Genomic DNA, 13,238 nt, shown 5'->3' on the forward strand with positions numbered 1-13,238 from the left:
TTTGTGGCTTGTCTCTGTAACTCTCCAAGCTACTATTAACGGGTGGTGAGCAGCTCGTGCTCCTTGCCAGCAGTGCCTGACCAGCAGGGACTCCTCTAACCAAGCAGCCCTGAGTTTTAACTTTCTGTTTTGAACGCAGGATCATCTTTCACCTTTGCTGGGAGTCCTTTGCTAGCCAAAACTTGACTCTGCTCAGTAGCCAACCTAGAATTTCATGGTATTGAATGTACATGCATTTACTTTGATCGGTAACTGTGTGCATTTAAGATGAAGACTCAAATACAAATTATTTTCCAGCTTCTGCTAGATGTCAGCAACATGGGTTGTACCCAGTCTGACAAAGGCTCCCTTTTCTAAAGCAAATAACCTTATGAATCCAGAGCTTTCTAAAACAAAGATTACCATTGTCCTCCAAACTTGGTGTCACACCTCGTGCCCAGTCTTCCCACACCGATGTTCCTACTCTCAAGCAAGTGGCCAGCAGCCCTGTTCATGTATTTGCAGGCTCCTTCAAGAGCACACAAAATAAATGAATTGACCACAGTATGGCAACTTTTCTTGGAAATTTGGCTTCTGTTCCTGGCCCTGCTGCTAGCAAAGACAGCCTGTTGCAAGATAAGCTGGATTCGGATCTGGGTGTGTTGACATCTCGATTGTAGCTATCCGGGTGGTTGGTTTCCTAGGAATTCACAGCTACCTTTCTCTGAAGGTGAACTACCTCGTCTGACCCCTACGGTATGGCAGGTCCTTCACACAGATCCCTTAAGCTCTGGTGTCTCCAGCACACGTTCTGGTGGCCCTTCAGCCCGTCCCACAGTCGTGCACCAGTACGAACCCACTGTGCTATGCCAGCAGGGGTATGTAGTGCAGGATTTAATAGTTGCATCATGCAGTCCCGGTTGGTTTGGCCTTTGGATTTATTGTGTCTCCTTTACACATTTTCCTTTTTGTCCTCTGACCTCGTGACTTCCTTAGCTCCCTCCAGTTTTTCTTTCTGTACAACTGCTACCCTTCACACGCCGCATCACGAAGAACATCCCTGCCGTACCTGTGGCTGGTGGCACCGCTACAGATGCAGTCGATGCTGGGCCACACATCAGTGATGTATTGCAGTGAATTGGGGGCCCATGAGAAAAGAGGAACCATAGGGCTGGCTCCTAGAACTGTCACGGATTGCGTTTGGGGTTGTTGATTCTGTTAAACTGATTCTTGGACTATCCAATAAAGCCATTGTAGACAGAAGGCGGCTTTCCTAATGTGAGTTTTCTTAATGAACCGTGAATCATATGGGTTATCTGCCAGCTCTGATACATAGTAAGGCTGCTGGTCTTGAAACTTGTAAGAGAAGGCTACACGTAACTAATCATTATCTATAATCTGCACATCTCACTTATTAAACACTCTAATTATTAACTTAATTGCACCACACCTTCGTATCGTTGTTCTGTTTGCTCAACTTAGTGGGAATAAGAAAGTTTGCACAATCTAATTTTGAAGATCTTAAAAGTCTGGGATTTATCCAAGAAAACTACAAATAATGAGGCTAGACCTCAGGCCAGGTGTACAGTCAGGAGCACGTCTCACACTGTTAGGTCGTAACACATGGTGCAGCAGCCTGGGTGTAAGCACAAACACCGTCAGAAAGGCACCAAGGTGGAGACCCTCCCAAGGCTCTGTCTTTTCAGTATTGCAATATTTTTGTGTGCTGTTGCTTGTTCTGGACTTGATTTGAGACTTGGTGTTCTTGTAGATGGCCTTTACTAGTGTTTGTAGGGGACTTTTCATAAATTTAGCCAAATTACAGGAGTGAATCGTCGTTCTTGGGAAGTTATTCTCTGAGTCGGGTTTTGGCCAAGCGAATCCATATGAATTAATCTGCAATAAGTGGCTTTCGCAGCATTCTCAATAGAACTTGATCAGGAGTTTTGGTAGGGATGACTGCAGGTGTATAGCTACCAAAGTCTGAAATAATACCAACACATGGCAAAAACTGCACTTCATTTCATAACGCAGCTAGAAGACTGCCAACTGTAGAGCCATGTGGCAGTGTTTTGTTGTTTCCAAGAAACTTTGAGGAAGAATTTAATGTGAACAAAAAACATGTAGTCTTCATTGTTAATTCTCCTAAAGTTTTCTCAGAACCACTCTTTCAAAAATAGGAGTTTCTCCTTAGTTTTCTATTGCTGAAAATGAAAAACATTTCCATAGATCCTCCAGAGAAAATATTAATAGAAAGATACTTCCTGAAAATATTTCTACTTTGAAGACACAACCATTTATATCACACATTTAATAAGAAAAATATTCAATCCTAAGAACTCGTTACAGATCCAACTATTATATTTTTCATGTCACACAAGACTTCTAAAGACTCACAGTTACGCCAGGTTTTCTTTCATTATTGATAAATCTTAAGAGGATAGAACGTGTTGCCACAAGTGGCTGCTGGGGTGCTGATTGAGAAGGTTCCTTCAATGAAGTCACTTAAAATTTCCCTTTGTGAACAGAAAATCTGACAACTTGACAAGATGCAATTTCATGGTATGCCTCGATGTACTTAACTGAGGGCACCTTGTGCTGGTACAGTCATGTTCTTCTTGCCCCTCGCTCAGCTGTATGAAGCGTCAGATGGAAAACAAAGGTTTATTTTTTTGGTTGGACATCTTTTTATCCCGCACAGTCATGCGATTGCTGGAGGTATTTGTATTCAAGAGAATGATCTCTGCTAGGATATGTCATTGTGATAAAACATTTCTAGTATCAGAAATGTCAGGCCAGGCTTCAGTGTTCCTCTGCTGAATGCTTTCTGATGCATTTCTCATGTATACATTCATATGGGGGTTTTCTTCTTTCACTGTTTCATAGTTCCTTGTATCAAATTAATATAAATTGGTGCATGATAAAATTCTCTCCTTGCTCTCTGCAGTGCTGGGGCCGGCAGCAGAGCATTCCTGCAATGCATACGCACCTCATGCCCCTGTTTCACCCACGCTGCCCCACTTCACTGGTAGTTTCCTCTCTTGCATGGGGATTTTTCAATTTTCTACCTGGGAATCTCTGGTTCCAAGCAGTTCCCCATAACCAGATTGTTCCAATGCCCAAGCTTTCCTCAGTTTCTGGATTCCTCCCAGAGGCGATTAGCAGTGAACACAGTGTTCAGCAGTCATCAGGATCTTCTGGTCTTCTGGGCTGTCCCCAGGCTTGACCCAAGGCTCAGCTGGTGGCAAGAACAGCTACATCTAAGCCAAGAAGTCTGCGAGATTCTTGACTTTTTTTTTTTTAACACATTTATGCCCCATATAAAAGGGGATATTATATTGAAATATGAAGTCCGTGTGCTATTTATATATCTTTTCTTAATTGCACATAGATCAGTAAGTGGATCATTGGAATGGTGAAAGCTGCATAAAATTACCCTTCATCTGCACATTTTGTCTTCCATCTCCAGTCAATATCAGAGACTATGCAAGGAGCAGGAAAGCCATGCTTTAAAAAACACTGAAATTTCCCTTCCCTGTTCCCCCAAACTGTTCTACAGTGTTTGCCGCTTCAGTCAGCTTCAGATAAAGGGAACCATTTGGTCCTAAATATCCATTTTCTTAAATCATCATGAGATTTACTAAAGCAACAGGTCTTAGGGATGTTGGCCTCTAAGTCGGTGATAATGATCAAATGCATTTTGCACTTTTCCTTCCCTGCAAACACCACAGTCTTTATTTCTAATTGCACTATGGTTCAACGTGTGTGGTGAAATACTTCGTAGTAAACAGGAATCTTTTAATTCTTCGTGTTTTCCTTTCTATTGCATTTTACATAATAATATGATGTCAAATGTCTGGGAGCGCAGCAAGATGAGAGTGAGAAACTTTTTCTGCCACCATGGAACATTCTGATATCTCAATGGCTGATTTATATCCTGCCTGAAGTCAATGTCAGACAGAAAATCTTTCTCTCCCACAGGCTGCTTGCAAAGGCAGAAGTAGGCTGATCATTATCTCCATCTCTTAGGTCATGATTTCCCTCTTAAATTGTTCTTTTACAATTCCAATTTTGTGGGGAGTCAGGGGAAACCCCTCACTCCTGGACTTTTCATTGACCCATTACCTCTGGAAAATATTTATTTAGTCTGAATGTTATCAAATCAAAAACTAATAATGTGAATGCAGTAAACAAATCTAAGTCATCTGTTTTCTTGTGAAGCCTCCTGATGATGCTACTTCTGACATGACTAAAAAGAAATCTCACACATATTTTAAACAATATCTTTATCTTTTTTTTTTTGATAGTTTCTTACTTACTGTCACTTTTTCTAGATTATAGTCTGTTTTAAGCAAGAGATTGTTTCATGTATCACTACACTACTAGATTTGAGATAACAGAAATAATTCACATGCATTGGTCCTTTGTCAGCATCTTTGATTTGTAAGGCCACTATTTGAATCAGGAAAAAAAGACCATTGGGGCAGTCCAAGTGCTGTGTTAGTGAAGCATTTCGTCTTCTTTTTCCAGCCCTTTCACTCCTTTGGGTGCTGAGCCATGCAGATGATAAACTGTAGTCCATTCTGTGTGCCAACAGAATGAAGACGTCATTTGTCTAGCATCTCAGAGCAGTAGTATGATAAATCAGGAATATCTACAGAAGTTCATCTAAGACAACAAAAGGTGTTGTTTTTTTTTTTTCAAACTGGCTTGTGATGTGCAATTTACATAGAGTGTGTGCCCAGGAAGATGCTGTGCTTCATAGATCACGACTGTGGTTGCCTCCATGAGATATGCACATTAAAGCCCTGGAAATTTTCAGTTCTAACTTTTGGAGATATTTTTATTTGGTTGTATCAGAAGTGGAAAACCAGATGGGAAGGGAGCTGAGGGCAGGTGTAGACTTTTCTGGGGTTGAATGGAGAGGAGACGGTAGTTACTTGATTTCAGCCTTCTCAGTAGCACCACCTGATATTATATGTGCTGTCATTTGTGTCCTTGCTTAAACCCTGGTGTGTGTTGAGATCAGCAAGTAAACGCTATCAGTCTTCAGATGTTTGTAAAATGCAGTGTTGGGGAGAAAAGTTCTCTGTCCCACCAGACGCTTGTTTCCATACTTTTCTGTAAAACTAGAAGAGTGAGGCTTGTCCACATGCCTCAGGAGGGTGTTGTGAGGATTAGTCAGATAAGATCAGCTTTCTTACACAAATATGTAAAAGTGCTTTTTAAATGCTGTATGATTTATGGCAGGAAAGCACTTGAATGGTAGCCCAGTGCCTCTCCTTCCCATAGGACAGCATATGCCAGGCTTGTTCCTACAGAGGTACAAGAGGCTCCGATTAAAAAAAAAAAAAAAAAAAAAAAAAAAAGTGTACCAGATGCACCAGGTCAGTCATAGTCCCTCCAGAAACATCTTCTAAACCAGTGATCTCCTATGTGTCATTGGAGACAGCTTCTCACTTGTTACATCTTTGACTCTGCTTTGGGCTTGGGCTTGTCCAGCAGTGGGTTATAGAGTTCTGCAAAGAGTTAGGTTTCTGAAGACAACACTAGAAGTTTTGAAATAACCATACTATGATGCCTGAAAAGACAGAAATTACATCCGTGAGACTGCAGATCTTGTGAGTGATTTCTGGCTGACTGCTGTCAGCAACAAAGCCTTTCAAAGAAAGGGTTGTACACTGGCTGGTGCCACAGGACTGGGGGAATTCCTCCTTGCTGGGGACTAAAGTAGCTTTTCAAGTGCCTTCAGGTGACACATGGCTCACAGTTTAGCAATACTTAATACTAGCAGGCAAAAAATCGTATAGTTGTGCCACTGTGTAGTATGGAATTGGTCTGTACATTCCCAACACAACTCTGGTAAGGCAGACATGCCAGAAGAAAGATATACTATGTATGGAGATGGGGGGTTCTTTCCACTTAGCTGAAAGCAGCCACACCTGGCCCCCCAGATACCCAGGGTTTCTGTCCTAGAGACCATAAAGCAAAGTGTCCAGAGCCTCCTTTTCCTGAGGTGAGCTGTAGAAGGAGGGCAAGTGCTGGACTGTACAGGTTTGAAAACAAGTGTGCACCTTGCCACGGACACCTGGGCAGATTTGAATAGTTGGACGAAGGGCTATTTACTTGTGCAGGCAAGTCATCTTGTGTGCCAAACATCTGGCCTGCCTCACTTCTTCTGCCCCCCCCTGCCCTGTGCCACTTCCTCTCCATCAGAGAGCACAGTATGACATGGCCTGCTGCTGATCATTGAGACAACAGAAAAAGCTATTTGTTACAGTAATTAAATATCTCAATGGATTTGTTTTCTTTTGTTTTCATCTGGCAGTTTCACAAGCTTATCGGGAGCCAAAAAAGAAAGAGTGAGAAGAGGCCTGCAGGCATCCACCTGCTCCCACATCTGCTCGGGGCCTGGCCTGGGCACGGAGCGGGCCTGGGCACGGAGCTGGGCCCTGCCCACAGGCCCTGCCGGTCCCATAGGGCTGTCCTGGGGCTTGCAAAGCCTCGCAGAGTGCTTGAATCCCTCAGAGAAGATCTGAATATGCCCGTGGGGAGGCAGAGGGCCAAACAGCTGGAGGACAAGGCCTGGCACAGTTCCTGGAACCCAGATAGCAGCAGGCTGGGGAAGGTCACCACTACAAGTGAACACTTAGCACCAACTTGAGCAGCCCTTTCCTAAATATATAGGTCTTTAAGGAACTGCTGGAGCAGTTGCTGTTACCCAGGAGTGCTGCAGCAGTAATTCTTTGCTGCTGATCCCCATGTTTCCCTTTGTGGTCTTTTCCCTGGCACCTCCGTGGGTAGACAGCCACAGAGTCTCCACTGCCTGGATCAGCATGGAGGCCTCAAAGCAAAGAGAGAGACCAGCAAAGCAGCAGTCCTGCCTTTGAACAAACTGATATTTGAGCTGCAGAGGGGTTTCTATACTTTTCTCAATGCAGTATGAAGATACAGCACTGGATAACTTGATGAGCAGAAGTACTCCATGCCAAGTGTCAGGGAGTTCTGAGTACGACCCAGGCTTATGGCTGGATTTTAAATCCTGCTCTCAGAAAGCCCAGGCTCACAGATGCACGGGCTATGTGCACGCCTGAAGGCAGTGAAGGCACTAAGTTTGGGTTGCAATTCTGCACCGAATGCTTTAAGCACATGATGAGTGTTTCTCTCGGGCAGATTGCAAACCGAGACATCAGATGAGTAGATATTTTGCAGATGCATCCTCTGATATTTAGTAACTTTACTTGGTTTTAAAAATTATGTGCGTTTCCTCATACTGTGTTGCAGAAGTGATTTGACTGGAAGCTGACTACATATGACTGTTGCCAGCTTGTGAAGGAATGTGATGGGTAGAAGAAAATGTATTAAATGATTTCTGTCTGTAACATGATTTCACAATTACTTGTTCTATTTCTTTAATCTAATGATGTTGTCTTGCAAGTCAACGTATGAAACAAAGAATTTTCTTTTCCATTGCAATTGCTGAAAGCACAGGTTAGAACAGTTATCTGCAGCCCCAGGGCCTGGGAAATCTTTTTCTCGTCTATAAAAATGAATCATATTTTTCAGATTTTGTGTTTGCTACAGATTATGACTAGACACAACGTTAGTGAACTACACACAAAAAGGTCTGCAAATCAAAAGCATCAGAAACTGAAGGAACTTGGACTTGGGAAATGTTAACAAGAGTGAATGCCGTTATTTGCTCAAGCAAATCTTCTAAGACACTATACCAAGCACTAGGTTCAAGAACTATTGAATGCATAAGCATTCTGCTGATTAGTCAGTTGAGTCTTTCATCTGTGTAGGGGTTACCACAGTAACAATCTTTTTGCATTTTAGTATTTATTACCTTTATATATAAACCAGGTGGCAGAAACATATCAGGAAACACATTTGGTCTGCATATTACATAAGTTTAACCTCTTCGTATAGATGCTTCAAATGCATTTTCTATAATCTAGTTCTCATTTGCTCATTTTTAAATTGGAAGTAACTTTGGGGCTGTACCTGCTTTCAGAGAAGAGTTGCACAGGATGATCTCCAGAAGTCCCTTCCAAAGGTTCAGTCATTACTGGACTGTTCTGTTTTAACCCCAGGCCCATAGTAGTGGAAACCATAAGAATAATAATGTAGTTGATGACCATTTCCATGCTGCTTTTGTTCCTAGAAACATGTTCATCCTATCAAAACTGCACTTTACACTGAAAAGAGAACGGGAATTATATGCTTATGTCTATTCCTTGAATTTTGAAATATCCAATGTATTTCAGTCGAGGTGGTGAAGAAATGACATCTTTGAAAGTCTTTTATGATCTTCTCCAGCCCTGGTATAATGCTTTGCCTTTTTTGTTCCTCTCTGAGGCACAAGGGAGGTGAAATCTGACCTTCTTGCACCTGGTTGGGATTTCCCCTTGTGTGAAGAGATCTAAGAAACTATTCGTAGGCTGGAATAGGCATCTGAGGCAAACATCTCTCCTTATCTGCTTTATTTCCAGCAAAGTTCTCTTTCTGCCTCTTTTTTTCTGTTGAGATGAATGACAGAGAAACACATCTGATCTCATGGCACTAAAGGATGTTCTCCTTCATGCCAGCATTAAATATGGCCTGAGAAAGAGAGCAACAAGTCCCCAATACATAAGCTCATTAAGAACTCGTAATTAACCGTAGATAATGATCTTACTATGTATGTCAAGATGTTCATGAGCACTCCACTACTATTTTTTTTAATTAAAAAAAAAAAAAAAAAGTGGCTATGGGCAGGAAAATCTGCAACTTTGCAAGAAAGAAGCTAAGCAGCTTACTCATGGTGCACAGATAATATCAAAAAGTAAAACTGATGCAGAAAGAAAACACAGAATTTCTGTTACAATTGGAAGCCCTCAAATATTTCCGATGCTATACACTGGCCAGCGTGAAATAAAAAGAGATCAAGAAAATGTTAACATATGCAAATAGAAGCCTTGGAGTTCTCCACCAGCAATGTACTTGAGACAGGGAGGGGAATGGGCAGCAAGTTCTTCAGAAGCACAAGTGCGTTTTGCAGTAGGATCTCATCAGTGAAGTTGTTGGACCCTTGCAGAAGTGTTGTAATACCCACTGGTACAAACACAGAGTGTTCAACCCTCTCACCAAGTATAAAACATATCAAATGAAGATTCTTGAATACTGTTGTTGCTCATGTAAATTACAATTTTATTGGTTTTAACACTCATCATTTCTACCTTTTTATATTTCAGATGGGCAATAAATACAATAAATAACTTTTCCCTTCCCCCTACTTATTGCAGATTTTCATTTTTAATCTTCTTAAAAAAAAAAAAAAATTAAACTCTTCGTTTCTTGATTGCTTGATAGGTTTTCAGGATTTCATTCAAAAATGTCCTCACATTTCCCTTGGTCTTGTACTGGCATTTTTGTCCACGTGCCAGGCTCTGTGACGGAAGGAAGAATAAAGATTAGGTTATGAAAAGTTTTAAAAAAACAGAAGTCTTAGATGAAACAGTTAAGATATAAAATCTTTGGAGCAGATGAAGGATTTCAAAACCAATTCTGAAAGAACTGTTCTTTGAGCAGGGCGTGTGAGAATGGCTTTTTGTGTTGTCAAGGAAGTCATGTGTACGCTGCTGCAGCCGGACCATAATGCAGTTAAAGCTAGAGTAATTTCAGCTGGGCTCTTTCAGCCCAGCAAAGAGGACAGCTCCAGCAGCGTACGAACCTGGGGGCCAGCAGGGCACTGAGCCCGCTCGCTGGTGCAGAACTGTTCTAGCAATATCCACCCTTGCGTGTTTAAAGCGAGCTTAAAGGAGTTTGAAACTGCAGCCTCAGCATCTTCCTTGTCTGATTGAATTACACAACTCTTTTGCTCAGTATGTAAATAAGGGGTGCTTCACTGCTTCAGAAAGGTCATGTGGGGATCCGGGAGTCTTTCTGAGCATCATCACAAGTTCAAAGATGCTGCAGGTCACAGCAGTACTTCATGCCCAAGCATCCTGCAGCTTAGGTAGAAGTAATGCTCCAGGGAAGGACATCTCTGCCTGCCTGTCCCCAGCCACGCTACTCTGCTTCTACACCATTATTAGTTAGTGTAGAAACACCTTCTGAGAAAGGGAAACAGAAAAGCAATTTGAAGAAAGCTCCTTTCCCAGAGTTCTGTGGTTAATGGTCCTGATGCTAATGGGATTTGGAGGAGGGAAAGGGCACAGTGCTGTAGGACCCATCTCCTTGTTTCCCTTGTCAGCTTTAACAACTTTCTATCAGACTGTGTATGTTCTCGCTACCAAGCGCTAATACTTGCTATTGGTTTATGTGTTTTATAAAACACGATTGAATTTAATCAAACAGTTGCAGAAAAAAAAAATCATTTCTTTTGTAGAATATAGACAAAGATGTACAGAAAAATATGAATGTCTTACTTCACAGAGGTTTCTATCCAGCTGAATCTGAAAGGATCGATTAATCATTCTAAGTACTCTGTCTGAAGATGTGTTTTTTTCCAGCATGTATCCAGTTCCATCCACAAAGCATGCCAGTTCATGGCCAGGCTGTTAAATGACAAAGGTATTAGAAAAAGTTATAGGAAGTGACTAGAATGCATTTTGTGCTTATCTACAGAAAGAAATGCACATTCCGTTATGTGGCAGCACATCGCAGTGAAAGGTAACATATTCTGCATTATTGAAAATGATACAAGAACTTTGGGTGGTTTGTAAATGTCTGCAGTAAGAAACATCTGCCACGTCTCATAAAACCTCAGACTGCTACAGTAAACTCTCTGAAGCAGAGTTTCAGCTAAGGCTGGCTTTCACCGTATTTCAGGAGACTTGCAGGAGTGAAATGGTGTTTGGAGACACCTAGAGCTGGCACCTGTGGCCTGGCATCTCTGGTCCAAGTTTGCAAAGAACTTGGCTACCTAATCACAAAACAAGGTCCTGGGGAGATTTTCAAAGCAGGCACCTATATCTTTTGGTTGCAAGCCCCCAGAGAACTTTTGCGTGACGCTTGGTTCTGGTTGCAGCGACACTGAAAGGACTTGTGCTAGCCTCCCCACCGCTGTGCGGCAAGCACTGTTTTCAGTTGCAACTAACACACTGAAAATCTTCCTCGTTAATGAAAGTAAACATTATATAAGAGCAAAGTGAACAACTTCATAAACTGAGTAGTAAGATGAGTTAATACGGAACTTTTTAACTCCTACAGTAGCTTAGAAATAGACTTACCTCAGGGATGGGAAGACACGAACAGGGCTGAAAATGAAAAGATTGAGCGTTAAAATTCTGCATGCAGTACACAAGTAAATTTTTGTTTAGTTTCATGATATTCTCAAATCCAATGGACTTACACTGGCAGCCGTCTCACTGCATGGGCAACTTAGAGGACTTTCCTTCTGAAAGAACAGCAAGTGAGAAGTCAGTATTTAATATCACATACTATACAAGCATGCATTTTTACAGAATTAAGGAGCTAAACAGCCACTTACAAGCAGATGATTTGTATAGCGGATAATTTCACTGACTTGGCATTTCTGTGCTTGCACAGAGAGCAGCACACAAGAGAGGAGAATGTATGACAGCATGCTGGCATTCATGTGCAACTCAGTCTGATGGGTGACAGAAGAATAGGAGGACACTCCTTTTAATTGAGTCTTCACAAAATTCCCATTCTCATATGGAAAAACCCAATTATAAAACTGATACCAGGTGCCCACTATTTTTTCCCACTAGCTTGGACAGCATTTTAGAAAACTCAAACGTGGAATTGAGTCACCTACTGTTAGTGACTCTTCTTCAGTACTGTGGAAATTCACAAATGCTCCTCAGAAGTGATTAATTTGAACATTATGATATCACACCCCAACAGGAAACAATGGTTAAAAATCTACGAAAGCATTTTTTTTTCAGATGTGGGTTTTGCCTCTTATGTTTATGTAAATTACAGTTCCATGAAAGCGAAGAGACAATAATGTTCAGCATTGCCAAAGTTCCTGAGAAGACGGATGGGCAGCCTGCAAGCTGGCTCTCCCCTGGATTCGAAGCAGGACCGTTTCTAAAGGAAGCTGCTACTGCTGCAGGAGTCTGATGACCAAACAAACCACCAGGGTTGTGCAACGGTGCCAGCAGAAGCTGTCGTGCCAAATTACAGCTGCTGCATCCAATAGTGCCTGACCAGGGTCCCACCTCGGTGGGTGCGAGCACACCGATGTGCCGATAAGGATTGGGCCCTCAGAGCACAGAGCCTCACTGCGCTGACTCCTTCCCTTTCCCTTTTAAGCAGAAAGGAGTGAATACAAAAACATCCCTGGGTGACAGATGATAGTAAGTTGGATAGCCTCTCAGACGGAGTCTCCAAATCAGGTTGAACGCCTGCAACAGCTTTCTGTCAGAAAGAAGTCTTCTTTGTCCAAGAATGCGTGGCAGCCCCTTGGATTTCTCCTAGACCTCTGGGTCTGACTGTGAAACCTCCCTCCTGTTACACCTCCAGGATCTTCTCCAAAAGCCTCAGCCTTGCGCTGGCTGTTCAGGCTGAAAGATGAGCACCGTTCTGCCTGGAAAACATCCTAGAAAGATCAAAAAGAAAAGCAAAACAAAACAAAACAAGCCATCAGGTTCCAGTTTGCTGGCTTTTCTCTGGCGTTTGCCCACCAGCGAGTGATTTGCCGGCAGAGCGCGGCTCTGCTCAGCGTGCCAGCTACCAGCGCCGCCTCTGCCCTGCCCCGCTGTCAGCCTGGGCTGGGGCGGCTGCTCCCTGCCTTCGCTTTGAAGTTTGTCCTTAGGTGACGGAGGGTGGGAAGGGTTCATCCCATTAGGCAGCTCTGGCTTTCAAACAGGCCCTGCGGAATGCCTAGAGAAATGGCGGGGGCCCTCCTTCGGTGACTTGCAGCTGGCAGAGGCCTATGTTATGCGCTAAAGTGCACAGCAGGGACAGAGAGCTTGGTACGGGGGGCTTTCAAGGCAATGAGGTGCTTGAGCAGGGCCGAAATCATTAATTAGTGACACAGAGCATGTCACTCCCTGGAAAGCTGTAAAAAGCCTTCCCTGACGGGTAGGCCTCAGTTGAGGCCTTGGTTCAAGTGAAGCAATGGCCATGCGGCCCTCTGAATCCCCTGTAAAACCCCACAGCAAAAGCTAGGACAATTGGTTCAAAGCATAAATTCCTGCACAAAAATAATAGCTGCATAACATTTCTGGGACACTTGGTTCCTCAGATGGCTGGTAACGCTATTTCACATGGGTTTAAAGGACAGAATACACAAGCATCTCTGA

The sequence above is a fragment of the Oxyura jamaicensis genome, chromosome 13 (assembly GCF_011077185.1).
Source record: "Oxyura jamaicensis isolate SHBP4307 breed ruddy duck chromosome 13, BPBGC_Ojam_1.0, whole genome shotgun sequence".
NCBI lineage: Eukaryota > Metazoa > Chordata > Aves > Anseriformes > Anatidae > Oxyura > Oxyura jamaicensis.